This window comes from Tamandua tetradactyla, chromosome 24 (assembly GCF_023851605.1).
Source record: "Tamandua tetradactyla isolate mTamTet1 chromosome 24, mTamTet1.pri, whole genome shotgun sequence".
Lineage (NCBI taxonomy): Eukaryota > Metazoa > Chordata > Mammalia > Pilosa > Myrmecophagidae > Tamandua > Tamandua tetradactyla.
This window is the reverse complement of record NC_135350.1, coordinates 20,861,385-20,875,426: the sequence shown is the minus strand read 5'-3', so window position 1 is coordinate 20,875,426 and position 14,042 is coordinate 20,861,385. Positions and strand designations below refer to the sequence as shown.

The 14,042-nt window shown below is 37.7% G+C and overlaps 1 protein-coding gene across 4 annotated transcripts in view; it reads right to left on the bottom strand.

Moving 5' to 3' along the window:
• Positions 1-14,042, bottom strand: part of SLC9B2 (solute carrier family 9 member B2) — a 63,288-nt gene that overhangs the window by 41,699 nt on the left and 7,547 nt on the right. The gene's annotated exons all lie outside the window — the stretch shown is intronic.

Below are 14,042 nucleotides of genomic sequence, written 5' to 3'. Positions count from 1 at the left end.
GCCAGGTAAATTTCCATTGTTGACATGAGGAATGACTAACCAAAAGTAAATCTACAGATTGCATCATTTTCAGAGAAAGTAGAGTCACTGATTCTTGCCAGATTCTTAATTCTAAATTAAATTAAAAAAAATAAAACACTGACTATGTAGATGCAATACCTTCGATACTATGCTAAGTGCTATGGTAGTTACTTGCAAGGCATTGTGGATTATCAAAACTTGCCAAAACACATTCTTTGCTCTCCATAGTCTTATAATATACCAGGAAAGATAAACTTTTAGGAAATAACTAGAAAATCTAAAAGGTAGAGCTTAGCTTGGCTCAGCCAATATCCAGTTTAATCCCTTCTCTCTTGCCTTCCCAAACTACAGAAGCTGGAAAGCCCAATACTCCAATTTCTAGCCACTTTTGCACCTGAAGTTGGCCTTGTGTCACAGTTCTGTCCAATGAGATATAAGTGGGAGTCCCTGGGTAGGGCATCCATTCCTAAACTAAGATCATACTTTTACTCTTTGCTTTCTGACATTTCCCTGTTTCCTGCCTAGAATGTAGATATGATGCCTAGAAGTGCAGTAGCCATTTTTCAACCATGAGAAAAAGCCCTGTGCTGAGGATAGTAGGTATGACAGGAGCAGCTGGTTCTTTGATGACATCCTTGAATTGCTGCATCAGTTTTGGACTTCTAAGCTTTAAAGTAATTTTTTAAAACACCAGTCAAGTTTTCTTTTTCTAGTAACCAATGTTATTCTTAATGAATACAAACATGATGAGTATTATGAGTACAAACTACAAACCTTAGAAGAACCAAAGAGATAATTATGTTAAATATTTAATACATATTTAAGAGTCTAATATGTGCTAGGCATTATTCTAGGCCCAAGAAACCCAGATTTATTAGATAGGACCCCTGCCTCAAGCAATCATTTTCTCAGTTTAACAAAGCACTGAAATGTCTGTCTCTAAAAATTTAAAGAAAATGATAGCCTTTTTTACCAATATCACCACCAGCAGCAGCACCACCACCACCACCATTTTGTCTCACTACAAAACACAATGTTAACAAGAGTGACACCTAAAAAACCTCAGATAGGGCGGGCCATGGTGGCTCACTGGCAGAGTTCTCACCTGCCATGCCGGAGACCCAGGTTCGATTCCTGTTGCCTGCCCATGTAAAAAAAAATAATAATAACAAAATAAAATATAAAAAATAAAAACCTCAGATGATTTTTACTATATGTGATATAAATATATATGTATATGTATGAAGTATATGCATTACACAATTTTGTATATTATGCATTTTACATATAATTTTTAAAATTAAATACTCTAAAGTTTAGAATAATGAGAAAAAAAGGCATTCTGGTAGGAAAATGTTGGGCTCACAGAATACTGATCTTGAAGCTGTGGAGGCATGAAAAGCAGGGAGAATGAGGTGAAACTGCAGGAGTATGTGGGAGGCTGAGAGTAAATGGAGGTGAAGTTAGAGAGTGAAGCTTAGAAGAACTATTCCCAGGCATGGCACTTTGCCTCCACTCTTCAGTGAAGAGTAAATCATGAGGTCTATTGGCTCGGGAGTTGGACAGACCTGGGTCTGAAGTCCAGGTCCATCATCTACCAAATTACTTAGGTTCTTTGTGACTAATTCCTCATCCATAAAATGGAGATAGGAATAGTTCCAAGTACTTGGAACTAAGCATCAATATTGCTGGTTATTGTTAGCCATTCACATTCTGTCTCTCTGATGATCTTAAACCTCTTAAGAAACTTTTTGTTTTTCCTATTATGCAGGACCAGGTCAGCCCAATCTTGAGGAATTGACTACTTAATTCCATTGATTTTCTTTTATCTTGCTTTTTACCTCCTATGTCAAGGCTAACTTCTTGATTAGGTGGATTAATACCACTGTCACGTTGTCACCCTTCTCCATAGCAGCACCTTACATAAAATTTCTCAGGCAGTGTCAATAAAACACCTCTTTTAACAATCAGATTCTCAAAATCAGCCAATTCTGCCACTTATAAAGACTATTTTTAAGTAGCAAGTGAGTGTAATTTATTATTTCCATAGATATGAACTATTGGATACAACAAAGCCTTTGAGAACTTATTTAAAATGTTATTCTAATCCTTTTTAGTGAACAATTAAAACTTGGCATATTGCATGGAATGTGCTGTCTGTGGAAATTTACATAGTTTTGTGTTCCCCCACATTTCCGTTCTCCCATCATCTCCATTACGGATGCCAAAGTACTTACTTTAGGTCAGAGAGGCATTGCAGAGAGAAATGGTAAAATAAAATACCTGACGCTAGTTATTTAAATAAGTCCAGTGAGACAATTAACCACTCCTAAGCTGTCTATCCACTGCAATGTTTCCATCTCCAAAATAACATTTACACTACCTGTTTCATTTCAGAAACCCAATCAAATTTACAAGAAACCCAATCAAATATCAAGAAAAACGTCAGCTTCACTTAGACTGTTCATCTTCCTGGGTTTTTGAAACTACATTAATATGTTTCCTGTTAAGAAGGCAGTTTTGGCAAAGAAGTCAGAAAATAAGCATAAATGATCTTTGAGGGACCATAAGAAACGTCACAAACCTTAGCAGAAGGTCTATACCCTTTATTCTTAGAGAGGCTCTTAAGGCCTCACTCGTAGCCCGTTAGCTCTAATTTGGAAAGCAATTCTAATGACCTTGCTCATCTGGTTTCCAAACATTCAGAACATAAGATGCTGTGAAGTAAATGGCTGGAAGAGATTGCTGTTATAGAGAAAAAACAGAGTGGCATGAGTGACAGGTGACAATGAAGGAGTTAGAAAGGAGCAATCTAGGAACACAAAATGTGGGGATAAATAGCTCTTTCATAAAGGATGTTCATAGTTTGGTCTGCTATCCTATTCTTTTAGTAACAACCCTCTAATTTTCTTTCATGGAATCCACCCTCTCCCTGTTATCTATCCATGTGGTTCAGGTGAGACTCAGCCTCCCTACCCCTCACACTCAGTGCTCCACAGGGAGCACATGCTCAGGTGCAGGACTGGCCAATGAAGGAACATCTTCCACCTCACCCCTGACATTGACTGTTTCAGGTGTGAGCATGTGGCCCATACCTGGCCAATGAGAGTCAGTTTGGGAACTACTGGGAAAGAGCAATCTTTCTCTTGGGGTTGCAAAACCTAGACTTGGTGTTGGCAATCCTCGTGATAGATGAGAAAAGCCTCCTGAAAAATTAAATGACCACAGAGCAAAGCAGATTCTTGGTATGGAAGAGAGAAAGAGAAAGCTCCAAACTAATGACCACATTGTTAGTAGACCAGTAAACAGCTATTTTTCAATTATGTCAGCCAATAAATTCCTTTTATTGGTTAAGCCAGTTTAAGTTGTGTTTCTCTCACTTGCCACCAAATGAATCCTGTGCACATTTATATTTGAATTGGCCCTGAAGGATCCCCCAAAATAACAGCAGATGTTTAAAAAGATGACTATCTTTAAGAAAAGGACAAGAAAAATTATGTTGGAATATTTTCTCATTTAAAAGGCATTAAAATATATAGTACAATTTATGGCTTTGCTTTAAAAAAAGATGTTTGAATTCTTGCTTTCAATTCTTTTGAGTATATACCTAGAAGTGGGATTTCTGGGTCATATGGTAACTCTATACTGAACTTTCTGAAGAACTGCCAAACTGTCTTCCGCAGTGGCAGAACCATTTTACAATTCCCACCAACAATTAAGGAATGTTCCTCTTTCTCCACATCCTCTCCAACACTTGCAATTTTCTGTTTTTTTTTTTTAATAGTAGCTATTCTTGTGGGTGTGAATGATAATTCATTGTGTGTTTGACTTGCATTTCCCTAATGATTTAGAGCATCTTTTCATGTGCTGTGTGGCCATTTGTATAGCTTCTTTGGAGAAATGTCTATTCAAGTCTTTTGCCCATTTTTTTTTTTATTTGGGTTGTCTGTCTTTTTACTGTTGAACTGAAGGATTTCTTTATATATACTGGATATTAAACCCTTATCGGATATGTGATTTCCAAACATTTTCTTCCAGTGTGTAAGCTGTCATTTTATTTTCATGATAAAGTCCTTTGATGCACAAAAGTTTTTAATTTTGGTGAGATCCCATTTATCTGTTCTTTATTTTCTTGTTTGTGCTTTGGGTATAAAGTCTAAGAAACTATTGCTTAATTCAGTCCCAGAAGATGCTTCCCTACAGTTTCTTCTAGGTGCTTTATAGTTCTGGATCTTACATTTACATCTCTGATCCATAATGAGTCGATTTTTGCATATAGTGTGAAGTAGCAGTCCACCTACATTCTTTTGCAAGCAGAGATCCAGTTTTCCCAGTACCATTTTGTTCAAGAGATTATTCTTTCCCGATTAAGTGGTCTTTGCCTATTTTCAAAAATCAGTTGTCCATAAAATGTGTGGGTTGATTTCTGAACTCTCAATTTGATTTTATTGGTCCATATGTCTATCCTTGTACCAGTACCATGCTGTTTTGATTACTATAGCTTTGTAATAAATTTTAAGTGTAGGAAATGTGAGTCCTTCTTTTTCAAGATGGCTTCCGTGATTTGGGGCCCCTTACCATTCCATATAATTTTTTTGGGGGGGATGCATGGTCTGGGAACCGAACCCCATTCCATATAAATTTGATGACTGGCTTTTCCATTTCTGCAAAGATGTGTAAGTTTTGGATGGGATTGTGATGAATCTGTAAATCACTTCACACAGAATTAATATCTTCACAATATTTAGTCTTTCAATTTATGAACCCAGAACATCCTTCCATTTATATAGGTCTTCTTTGATCTATTTTAATAGGTCTTCTTTGATCTATTTTAATAACGTTTCATAGTTTACTATGTATAACTTTTTTATATACTTAGTTAGATTTATTCCTAAATATTTGATTGTTTTAGTTGCTATTATAAAAAGAATTTTTTAAATTTCCCTTTCTGATTGCTCATTACTAGTATGTAGAAAACAGATATTTGCACTCTGATTTTCAAAGTGGCATATTCAAAATTGCCAAAGGATGAAAGCAACCCGTGTCCATCAATCAGTGAATGGATAAGCAAAATGGGATGTTTACACACACAATGGAATATTATTCATCCCTAAAAAAGAATGACATTCTGATACATGTGACAACACATACAAGCCATGAAGACATGATGTTGAGTGAAATAAGCCAAACAGAAAAGGACAAATATTGTATGAGCTCACTGATATGAAATAATTAGAATAAGCAAATCAGTCGAGTCAGAACCTAGAATATAGGTACCAGGGGATGTAGCGTGGGTACGGAATAGGGAGTCACAGCTTAAAATGTACAGAGTTTCTATTTGGGTCAATGGGAAAGTTTTGGTAATGGATGGTGGTGATGACAGCATAACACTGTGAATGTAATAAACAACACTGAATTACATAATTGAGTGTGGTTAAATGGGGAATTTTAGGTTGTATGTATTTACTAGAATTTTAAAAATATTTTTTAAAAAATCCATGGAATAGCACAACATAGTGAACCTTTAGTTAAACTATGGTCTACGATTAATAGTACAATCAGGAATGCTTTCATTAGTTATACCAGATGTACCACGCAAGGCAAAGTGTAAATAATAAGGTGACATATGGGAACCCTGTATTTTAAGTATGATTTTTCTATAAACTCACAACTTCCGTAATAAAATAATAGAGAGATTGTTTTCTGAAATGCAGTGTACCCACTGCAGTTTATAGTACTCAAGTAGTAATTCATGCCCAGAGTAATAAAGAAACACATTAAATATAAGAGGGTGGGGTGGGGGAGGAACATAAGGAGATGTCAAACCAAGGTTGGTATTCAATAAAATAATATCAATTATCCAGTAAATTAAATGAAATACTTTGTTCTTAAACAAAGTTCGTGGAAAGAAATGCTACTGATCTTAATGGACCTTACTTTTTCATTTTGCTTCTGGAATTCTTCTAAAATCTAAACCGTTAACTACTATCTTGGTTCCAGAGAATGCTCAAGGGAGTTATTAAGAATCAATCCAGAGTCGGCAAGAGTTCGGTGGTGGGTGCACAGCTTGCGGTCCCCCCTGGGGCCTCCTCCTCCTACCCCTGCCCCTCACCACCCCCAACCCACACCCTTTCCCCATCCGGGCTCCTACATCCTCCGCCAAGCCCCCAAATTCGGGCACTCCGGACAAGAATTACGAGTCGGAACAGCCCAGCGGCTGGCATGGTCCTGCTGCCGCCTACCCCCCCGCACCACCTCCGGCGTCTGCGCCTAGGGGAGAACGCGGGTCACAGCCCAGGAGGCGGCTACCGTACATTCAGCATTTCTAAAGGACACCGTTTAGTGTTGTCTTCAGTGAAATCCAGTCTCTACTGTCGTGTGGAAGGAAGTGGACGCACCTTAACCGTTTGCTGTTCTCAACTGCATGCTATTTAGTTTCTTATCACTGCAGGAGAAAGTAGTAAGTTATAGCCTGGAAGAAGTTTTAAACTGGCAAGTTTGCCAGATATTTTAAGCAGTTTATTTTGGGGTGTATCAGCAGAGTTTTTCCTACACTGCCATTTGAGTCCCTGCTGACACAGCCTGATTAAATCTTTCAAACAGTTTCCTTCCCAGAGATGGATGATGAAGAAGAGAATGCAGTGAACTCGGGAGCAGGTCTGTCATTAACTCTTCACTTGCCAGCTCGTTCCTTCCTATTACCAGATCTCTAGGAAACTTAGGTATCTCTTTCCAGCATGACGCTGAAATGTTTCAGGTCCCTCACTGCCTTGTCAACAGTTTTAAGTTTTATTAAAAGATCAACTAACTAAACAGTAGTTCTGTTTTCAGGCATAGAATTTACAGTTTAGATGATTTCATTACTAGTCTTTTGAAAACTGCCATACTTACTGTTCTAGTCTGCCAAAGCTGCCAGAATGCTACAAACAAGAGATGGACTGGCTTTTAAAAAAGGGGATTTATTTAGTTAAAAACATATAGTTCTTCAGAGGAAAGGCATCTAACTTCATCTGAGGTTCTGTCTTACACAGGAAGGCAGAGAGTGATGTCTGCTGGCCTTCTCTCCAAGTTTCTGGGTTCCAACAGCTTTCCTCCAGGTGATTCCTTTCTGCATCTCCAAAGGTTGGGCTGAGCTGCCAGTGCTGAGATGAGGTATGTGAGCTACCTGGGTTGTACTTCATTGAGCTCTCTCTTTTAAGCATCCCATGAATTAAATTAAACATCACTCATTGAGGAAGGCACTCCCCTTAGAGACTGCAGATGTAATCAGCCATAGATGAGTTTCACAAGCTAATGATTCAAATCCACAGCAACAGAACTAGGCACCATCACCTCGCCAAGTTGATACCCGAACCTAACTACCACACTTACTAATAAGAAAAGAAAAAAAAAATTACATAAACCAAACTTATTTCTTCCTGATTCTAGCCTATGCTGAGTCCTACAGTGACTTCTTCTTATGCTAATTTTAGACTCTTCTCTTACACTTGGTCAATGAAATATTTTTTAAAAATTAATATACACCTCAGGAATTCCTAAGGCAGCTTTATATATTATATATATTTTTAGTTAAGTATTCAAAAATGCTAAAAATACTGATGCCTGAAACTATTTGTCCTGATGAGACTGGAAGGACAAGAGATAAGGCAGCTAACTTTGGATTGAACTGTATGGCTGCTCCATCCCTGCCACTTTATGAGTCACTACACTGCATGCTGGGGAGAGAAAAGAAAGATTCTCACTTTGTAGAGAGCTGGTTTCTGGTCAGGTGAAAGCTGCTGTTGGAGGGAAGATGGTAAAGGCTTACACCCATAAAAACACCAGGGAATACGGTTTGGTGGGAAAAGCCCTTAGAAATCCGGAATCATAAAATCTAGGTTCCTGACAGAGGGACATTACCTAAAAAAACTAGGTCATTTGGCTAGACCCCCAAAATTGCCACATCTGTAAAATGAGGATTTAATCCCTAATCTGCTTTCCTTACTGAATATTTTGGCAAAGTAGTTCACAACAATGGCTGCATGTTGGAATCTCTTAGGGAGCTTTGAAAAATACTATATTCAGATAATGATTTGACTGGTCTAAGGTGTGGACTGACCATGGGGATTTAAAAAGTCCCACAAAGTCTCCCCAAGTCATAGAGGTGAGAGGAAAAAAGAAAAGCCTCCCGAGGAGCTGAGAGAGAGAGCCACTGAAGGAGCCAGGAGCTAATCCGGGAGAGAAGGACCAGCAGACCCAGCCATGTACCTCGCTATCTGACAGAGGTGTCCCAGATGCTAACAGCCTTTCCTCAGAGAAGGTGTCTTCTTGGCCTTAACTTGGACATTTTCATAGCCTTAGCCTTCCCTATCTGGAGGATTCATATTCTTACAAGCAGTGGGGACAACCAATTTAACAGGCTGAGCTCTTTGATCTTGGAGTTTGCCCCTATGAAAATTACTCCTGCAAAGTAGAAGCTGAGCCTATTTATAATTATGCCTGAGAGTCACCCCAAGAGAACCTTTTTTGTTGCTCTGATGTGAACTCCCTCTCTAAGCCAACTTGGGCAGGACTCACTGTCCTTCCCCCTATGTAGGACATGACTCCCAGGAGTGTAAATCTCCCTGGCAATGTGAGACAGAACTCCCGGGATGAGCCAGGATCCAGCATCATGGGATTGAGAAAGCCTTCTTGACCAAAAGGGGGAAGAGAGAAATGAGGCAAAATAGTTTCAGTGGCTGAGATTTCAAACAGAGTTGAGAGGTTATTTTTATGCATTATAAAGATATCCCCTTTTAGTTTATAGTGTATTGGAGTGGCTAGATGGATGTACCTGAAACTGCTGAACTGTATTCCAGTAACCCTGATTCTTGAAGATGACTGTATAACTATATAGCTTTTACAGTGTGACCATGTGATTGTGAATGCCTTATGTCTGATGCTCCCTTTATCCAGGGTATAGACAGATGAGTAAAAAATAAGGACAAAAAATAAATAAATAATGGGAGGGGGTAAGGAGTAAGAAAACCTGGGTAGATTGCAATACTAGTGGTTAATGAGAGGGAGGGGCAAGGGGTGTAGGATGTATGAGCTTGTCTTTTTTTAAATTTCATTTTCTGGAATGATACAAATGTTCTAAAAATGATCAGGGTGATAAATACACAACTATGTGATGACATTGTTGAGCCACTGATTGTATACTTTGAACGGACTGTATGTGTGTGAAGATACCTCAATAAAAATTAAAAAAAAAGAATCGATCTGACTCCAAAGAAGATATACAAATGGCCAATAACCACCTGAAAAAATGCTTAAAGTCTTTAGCCATTAGGGAAATGAGATCAAAACCACAATTAGATTCCATCTCACATCCACAAGAATGGCTACTATTAAGAAAATGGAAAATAACAAGTATTAGAGAGGATATGGAGAAAAAAGAATACTCATACATTGTTGGTGGGAATGTAAACTGGTGCAGCCACTGTGAAAAACAGTTTGGCGTCTCCTTAGAAAATTAAGTAGGGAATTATAATATGTCCTGATAATTCTACTTCTAGGTAGATACCCAAAAGAATTGACATCAGGGAGTCAAACAGATATTTGCACACTGATGTTCCTAGTAGCATTGTTCACAAGTGCCAAAGGATGTAGTCAACCGAAGTATTCACCAACAGATGAATGAATAAGCAAAATATGGTATACACATACTGTTCTGGTTTGAAGCTGTTATGTAACTCAGAAAAAGCTGTGTTCTTTTAATCCATTCCCGAGTGAAGACCTATTGTGTATGGGACCTTTTGATAGTTGTGTCCACTGAGATGTGACCCACCCAATTCAAGGTGGGTCTCAGTCCTTTACTGGAGTCTTTCAAGAGAGCTGAGAGAGAAACATCCGAAGAGAGAGGAAGAAACATCACAGAGGGAGAAAAGCCCTGAAGCTGCTAAGAGAGGACTCACAGACACTCAGAGAGAAAGCCACTGGAATAAGAAGCTGAAAACAAAGGAACCCGGGAGCAGAGGACCAGCAGATGCTGGGAAGGACCACGTGCCTTCCCAGCTGACAGTGGTGTCCTCGATGCTGCTGGCCTTTCTTCAGAGTCCAGGTATCATCTTGTTGAAGCCTCAATTGGGATGTTTTCATGGTTTAAGAACTGTAAATTGTAAGTTAATAAATCACTATTGTAAAAGCCAACACATTTCTGTTATATTACATTCAACAGCTGTAGCAAATTGAAACACGTACAATGGAATATTATTTGTGGTTGGCTGTAAAAAGGATTGAAGTTCGGCTGCATGCTACAATACAGATGAACCTTGAAGACATTATGTTCAGTGAAATAAAGCAGACAAAAAAGGTCAACTACTGCATGATCTGACTTATATGAAATAAACAGAAGCTGTATATTGATAAAGTCAGAAACTAGAAATCAAGTTACCAGGGACCAAGTGGGGGTAGGGAATGGGCAGTTAATGATCAGTTGGCATGTAGTTTCTCTCTGAGGTGATGAAATAGTTTTGACGATGGATGATATGGATGGAGGTACAACTTTGCATAATTAACACCACTGAAGTGTATATTCAAAAAGGGATAAAAAGGGAAATTTTAGATTGTATGTGTTACAACATGTACAAGCACACATACCAACCCACAGAACTGTACAATACATACAGAGAACTCTGATGTAAACAGTGGCTTAATGTTAATAGCAGAATTATAATCATATTGTTTCATGAATTGTTACAAAGTGACCACACTAGTGCAAAGTGTTAATAATAGAGAAAACTGTGTATATCAGAGGGGGTAAATGGAAACTGTATTTTCTGATGCTGTTTCTGTAAACCAACAACTGCTCTAATGAAAAAAACATCAGTCTGAGATGCTAGGTGTTAGGGAAGGAAAAATTAAAAAGTGTGGAGAATATGGAGAAACTAGATGGTTTCCAAGCAACTAAGAATCACAGATTAATGGAATAATAAAAATTGGAAGGGTCTTTGGAAATTATTTAGTTCAATCTCTTAAATATTCAAATGAGAAAACCAAAGTCTAAAGAAGCCAAATAGCTTTTCTCCACGAATGCAGCCAGTATCAGCAATGCCTCATAGTAAAATATTATAAAATATGTGAAATGGGGTAGCTCTTTAATCTATGTCTTTGACTTCCTGTGTAGTGCTCTTTCTACCAAATAACTGCATTGGATATTTACATTTTTCTATAATATTTTGTTTAAAGCTCCATATCACATATAATCACATTAAATTGTAGGTTTCAAAACACATTCCAAAATCAAATATAAACAACATTTTTATTTCTACTTTGTATTATCTTCAGCTTTATTCTTTCCTATTGTTATAAATGCTATAAAGTTTATTCTAAGCAAAAAACTACTGATTCATTTAGGTTGTGCAATTTTGGTGGCAAAATGAATGGAATTATAACTTTTATTCTATTCCCATGGCAAATATTGTTTATATAATCTGAATTATACGTTAACTGGCAAAGTGACAGCTTGACACTTAGGTATACCTTAAGCTTCTCATGATCAACCAGCTTTTCTTTTTGAAAATTCCAGTTAAATTGAGAAAATTTTACAGTTTTCCTTGGTAATATTTTTCTTATATAACAATCTGGTAACTTGATTGTATGTAACTTAATCCTACCTGCCACAATTTAAGGTCATTTTTTTTGTTTATGGCTTTCAAAGATGGGGAACTGCCTAGGATTCTCTACAGCATTAATTTTCACATTTTTTTAAAGCCAAAATATTTCATCAAGGGAAATCTTATCCTGAAATCCAACAAATTAAGCAATAAATTAGGTGAAGCTGCAGGACCCCTGCCCACTCAACCCTGTTTTCACTCTGGCAAGTGTAGCACACTTTGAAAACCACTGCTTTAAATATACTTTTATATACAGAGAGATGTTTGTTAAATCAACCTTCTCTTTTCCAGGTTACTTTGTTCATCTAAATGTTTAAAAGTTCTTTCTGTAGTATTCCAGAGGAAATAAAAGAACTACTCATTTATAGCCATTTATAGGCTCTTGGCCACATGAAATAAGCTTACTGCTATCACCTTAATTGCTGTTAATTGTCATTACATGGAGAAAGACTGGTAATTGTCATTTTTTGTCTGTCATATGGACAGGATGACATTTACTGGGGTACTCTTACTAAGAATTTATATATATTGCTAGAGTATTGTTATGTATTTTATCTAAGCATTTGAAAGAATACCACCGTGACTGCTCATTAAATATTCTATAATGATTATAATAATAAAAACCTCCTACGTTTGGTATTTATTCACGTGTTGAAAGTGTAGTCTCACACTGTCATTTAACATTCCTTTAAAGGAAACTTTCCAGTTTGTGGATTTTGCTTCTCAACTCTAATGCTCATTTTTCAAAAGGAACTCAATCTTGCAGTAAGGAATTTAGATCAGGTTGCAGCATAGGGCTTAAAACTTTCCTTGACAAATAATTACTGAAATGACTAAGAATGTTTGCCTGAATCAGAACTACCTTATCTGAAACTGGTAGGTGTGCTTACCAAAAGGGGCCAAGTTACCTAAGGTAAACTACAGCTATGAAATTTGGTTAACTGATAAAGTGATTTTGTTGAACCATCACGAAGCAAAATACTATATAGTCAGATATGAATAAAAGGAAATTATTCTTAAGTAGGAAGGGACTGAATACGAGCTTCTCTCTCCTCTAATCTCTCCTTCTTCTAAGAGCAGATGTAGTTAGAGTTTAGAATATTATTTCTTGACCTACTAAAATCACAATCTCCAGAGATTGAATTTAGGAATGTTTCTAAACCTCCCAAGTTTGACATGACACTACTTATTAGCTACACAGCAGCCAGCTATTTGTTCAGGTATGCCTGTGGGTCCCTTCCCCAGCCCTAGGGATGAATTACATTGTTCTAAGTCAGTCTTTGTAACTCAATTCCTCCTTACCAGTTTAGGGATGAGCATGATTCATTTTTTTTTTTTTTTTTTTGCCAAGGGAATTTGCAGGTAAGGATACTGGGGGCCAATGGTATGACTTTCCTTCTTAAAAAAAAAACAGAAAAGCAAAAGGAAAAACCTCTCTTTTTGTCTTTAAATGTCCTTGTGTATGAGAGGGCTGGGGATGATGGGATGGGGCTGGGAGGGAATTATATTGTATTTCTTGGAATTCTAGCAGCCATCATATACCCATGAAGAAAAAGTCAAGATTAGCACATAGAAAGCGACCTAAAGCCCTAAAACAGTTTTTTGGCACTGGAAAATTGGGTGCTGCTATTACAAATACCTACGTCAAAATGGCTTTGGAATTGAATAATGGATGGAGGCTGGAAGAATTGTGAGGCACTTGAAAGGGAGGGCTTCTATTGTTTGAAGAATCTGGTGGTAGAAATATGAAGGCTAAAGAATACTTCCAATTAGGGTTTGGAAGGAAATGATGACTGTGCTATGGGAAACTGGAAGAAAGACAACCCTCATTATAAAGTGGCAGAGAAGCTGGAGAAACTGAATTCTGATATCACATGGAAGGCAGAACTTGAAAGAGACGAACTTGGATACCTGGCTGATGAGATTTCCAAGTTAAGTGAAGGAGGTGCAACCAGGTTTCTTCTTGCAATTTATAGTGAAATGACAGAGAGAAGGGATAAACTGAGGATTGAGGTTGTGCTGGCTTGAAAGGCTGTATGGATCCTAGAAAAGTCATGTTTTAATCAAAATCCTATTTCATAAAGGCAGAATAATCCCTATTCAATACTGTATATTTGAAATTGTAATCAGATCATCTCCCTGGAGACGTGATTTAATCAAGAGTGGTTGTTAAACTGGATTAGGTGACGACATGTCTCCACCCATTTGGGTGGGTCTGGATTGGTTTACTGGAATCCTATGAAAGAGGAAATATTTTGGAGAGTAACAGCGATTCAGAGAAAGCAGAGCAGAATGACAAAGCCACAAGAAGCAGAGTCCACCAGCCAGCGACCTTTGGAAATGAAGAAGGAAAACACCTCCCGGGGAGCTTCATGAAGGGAAGCC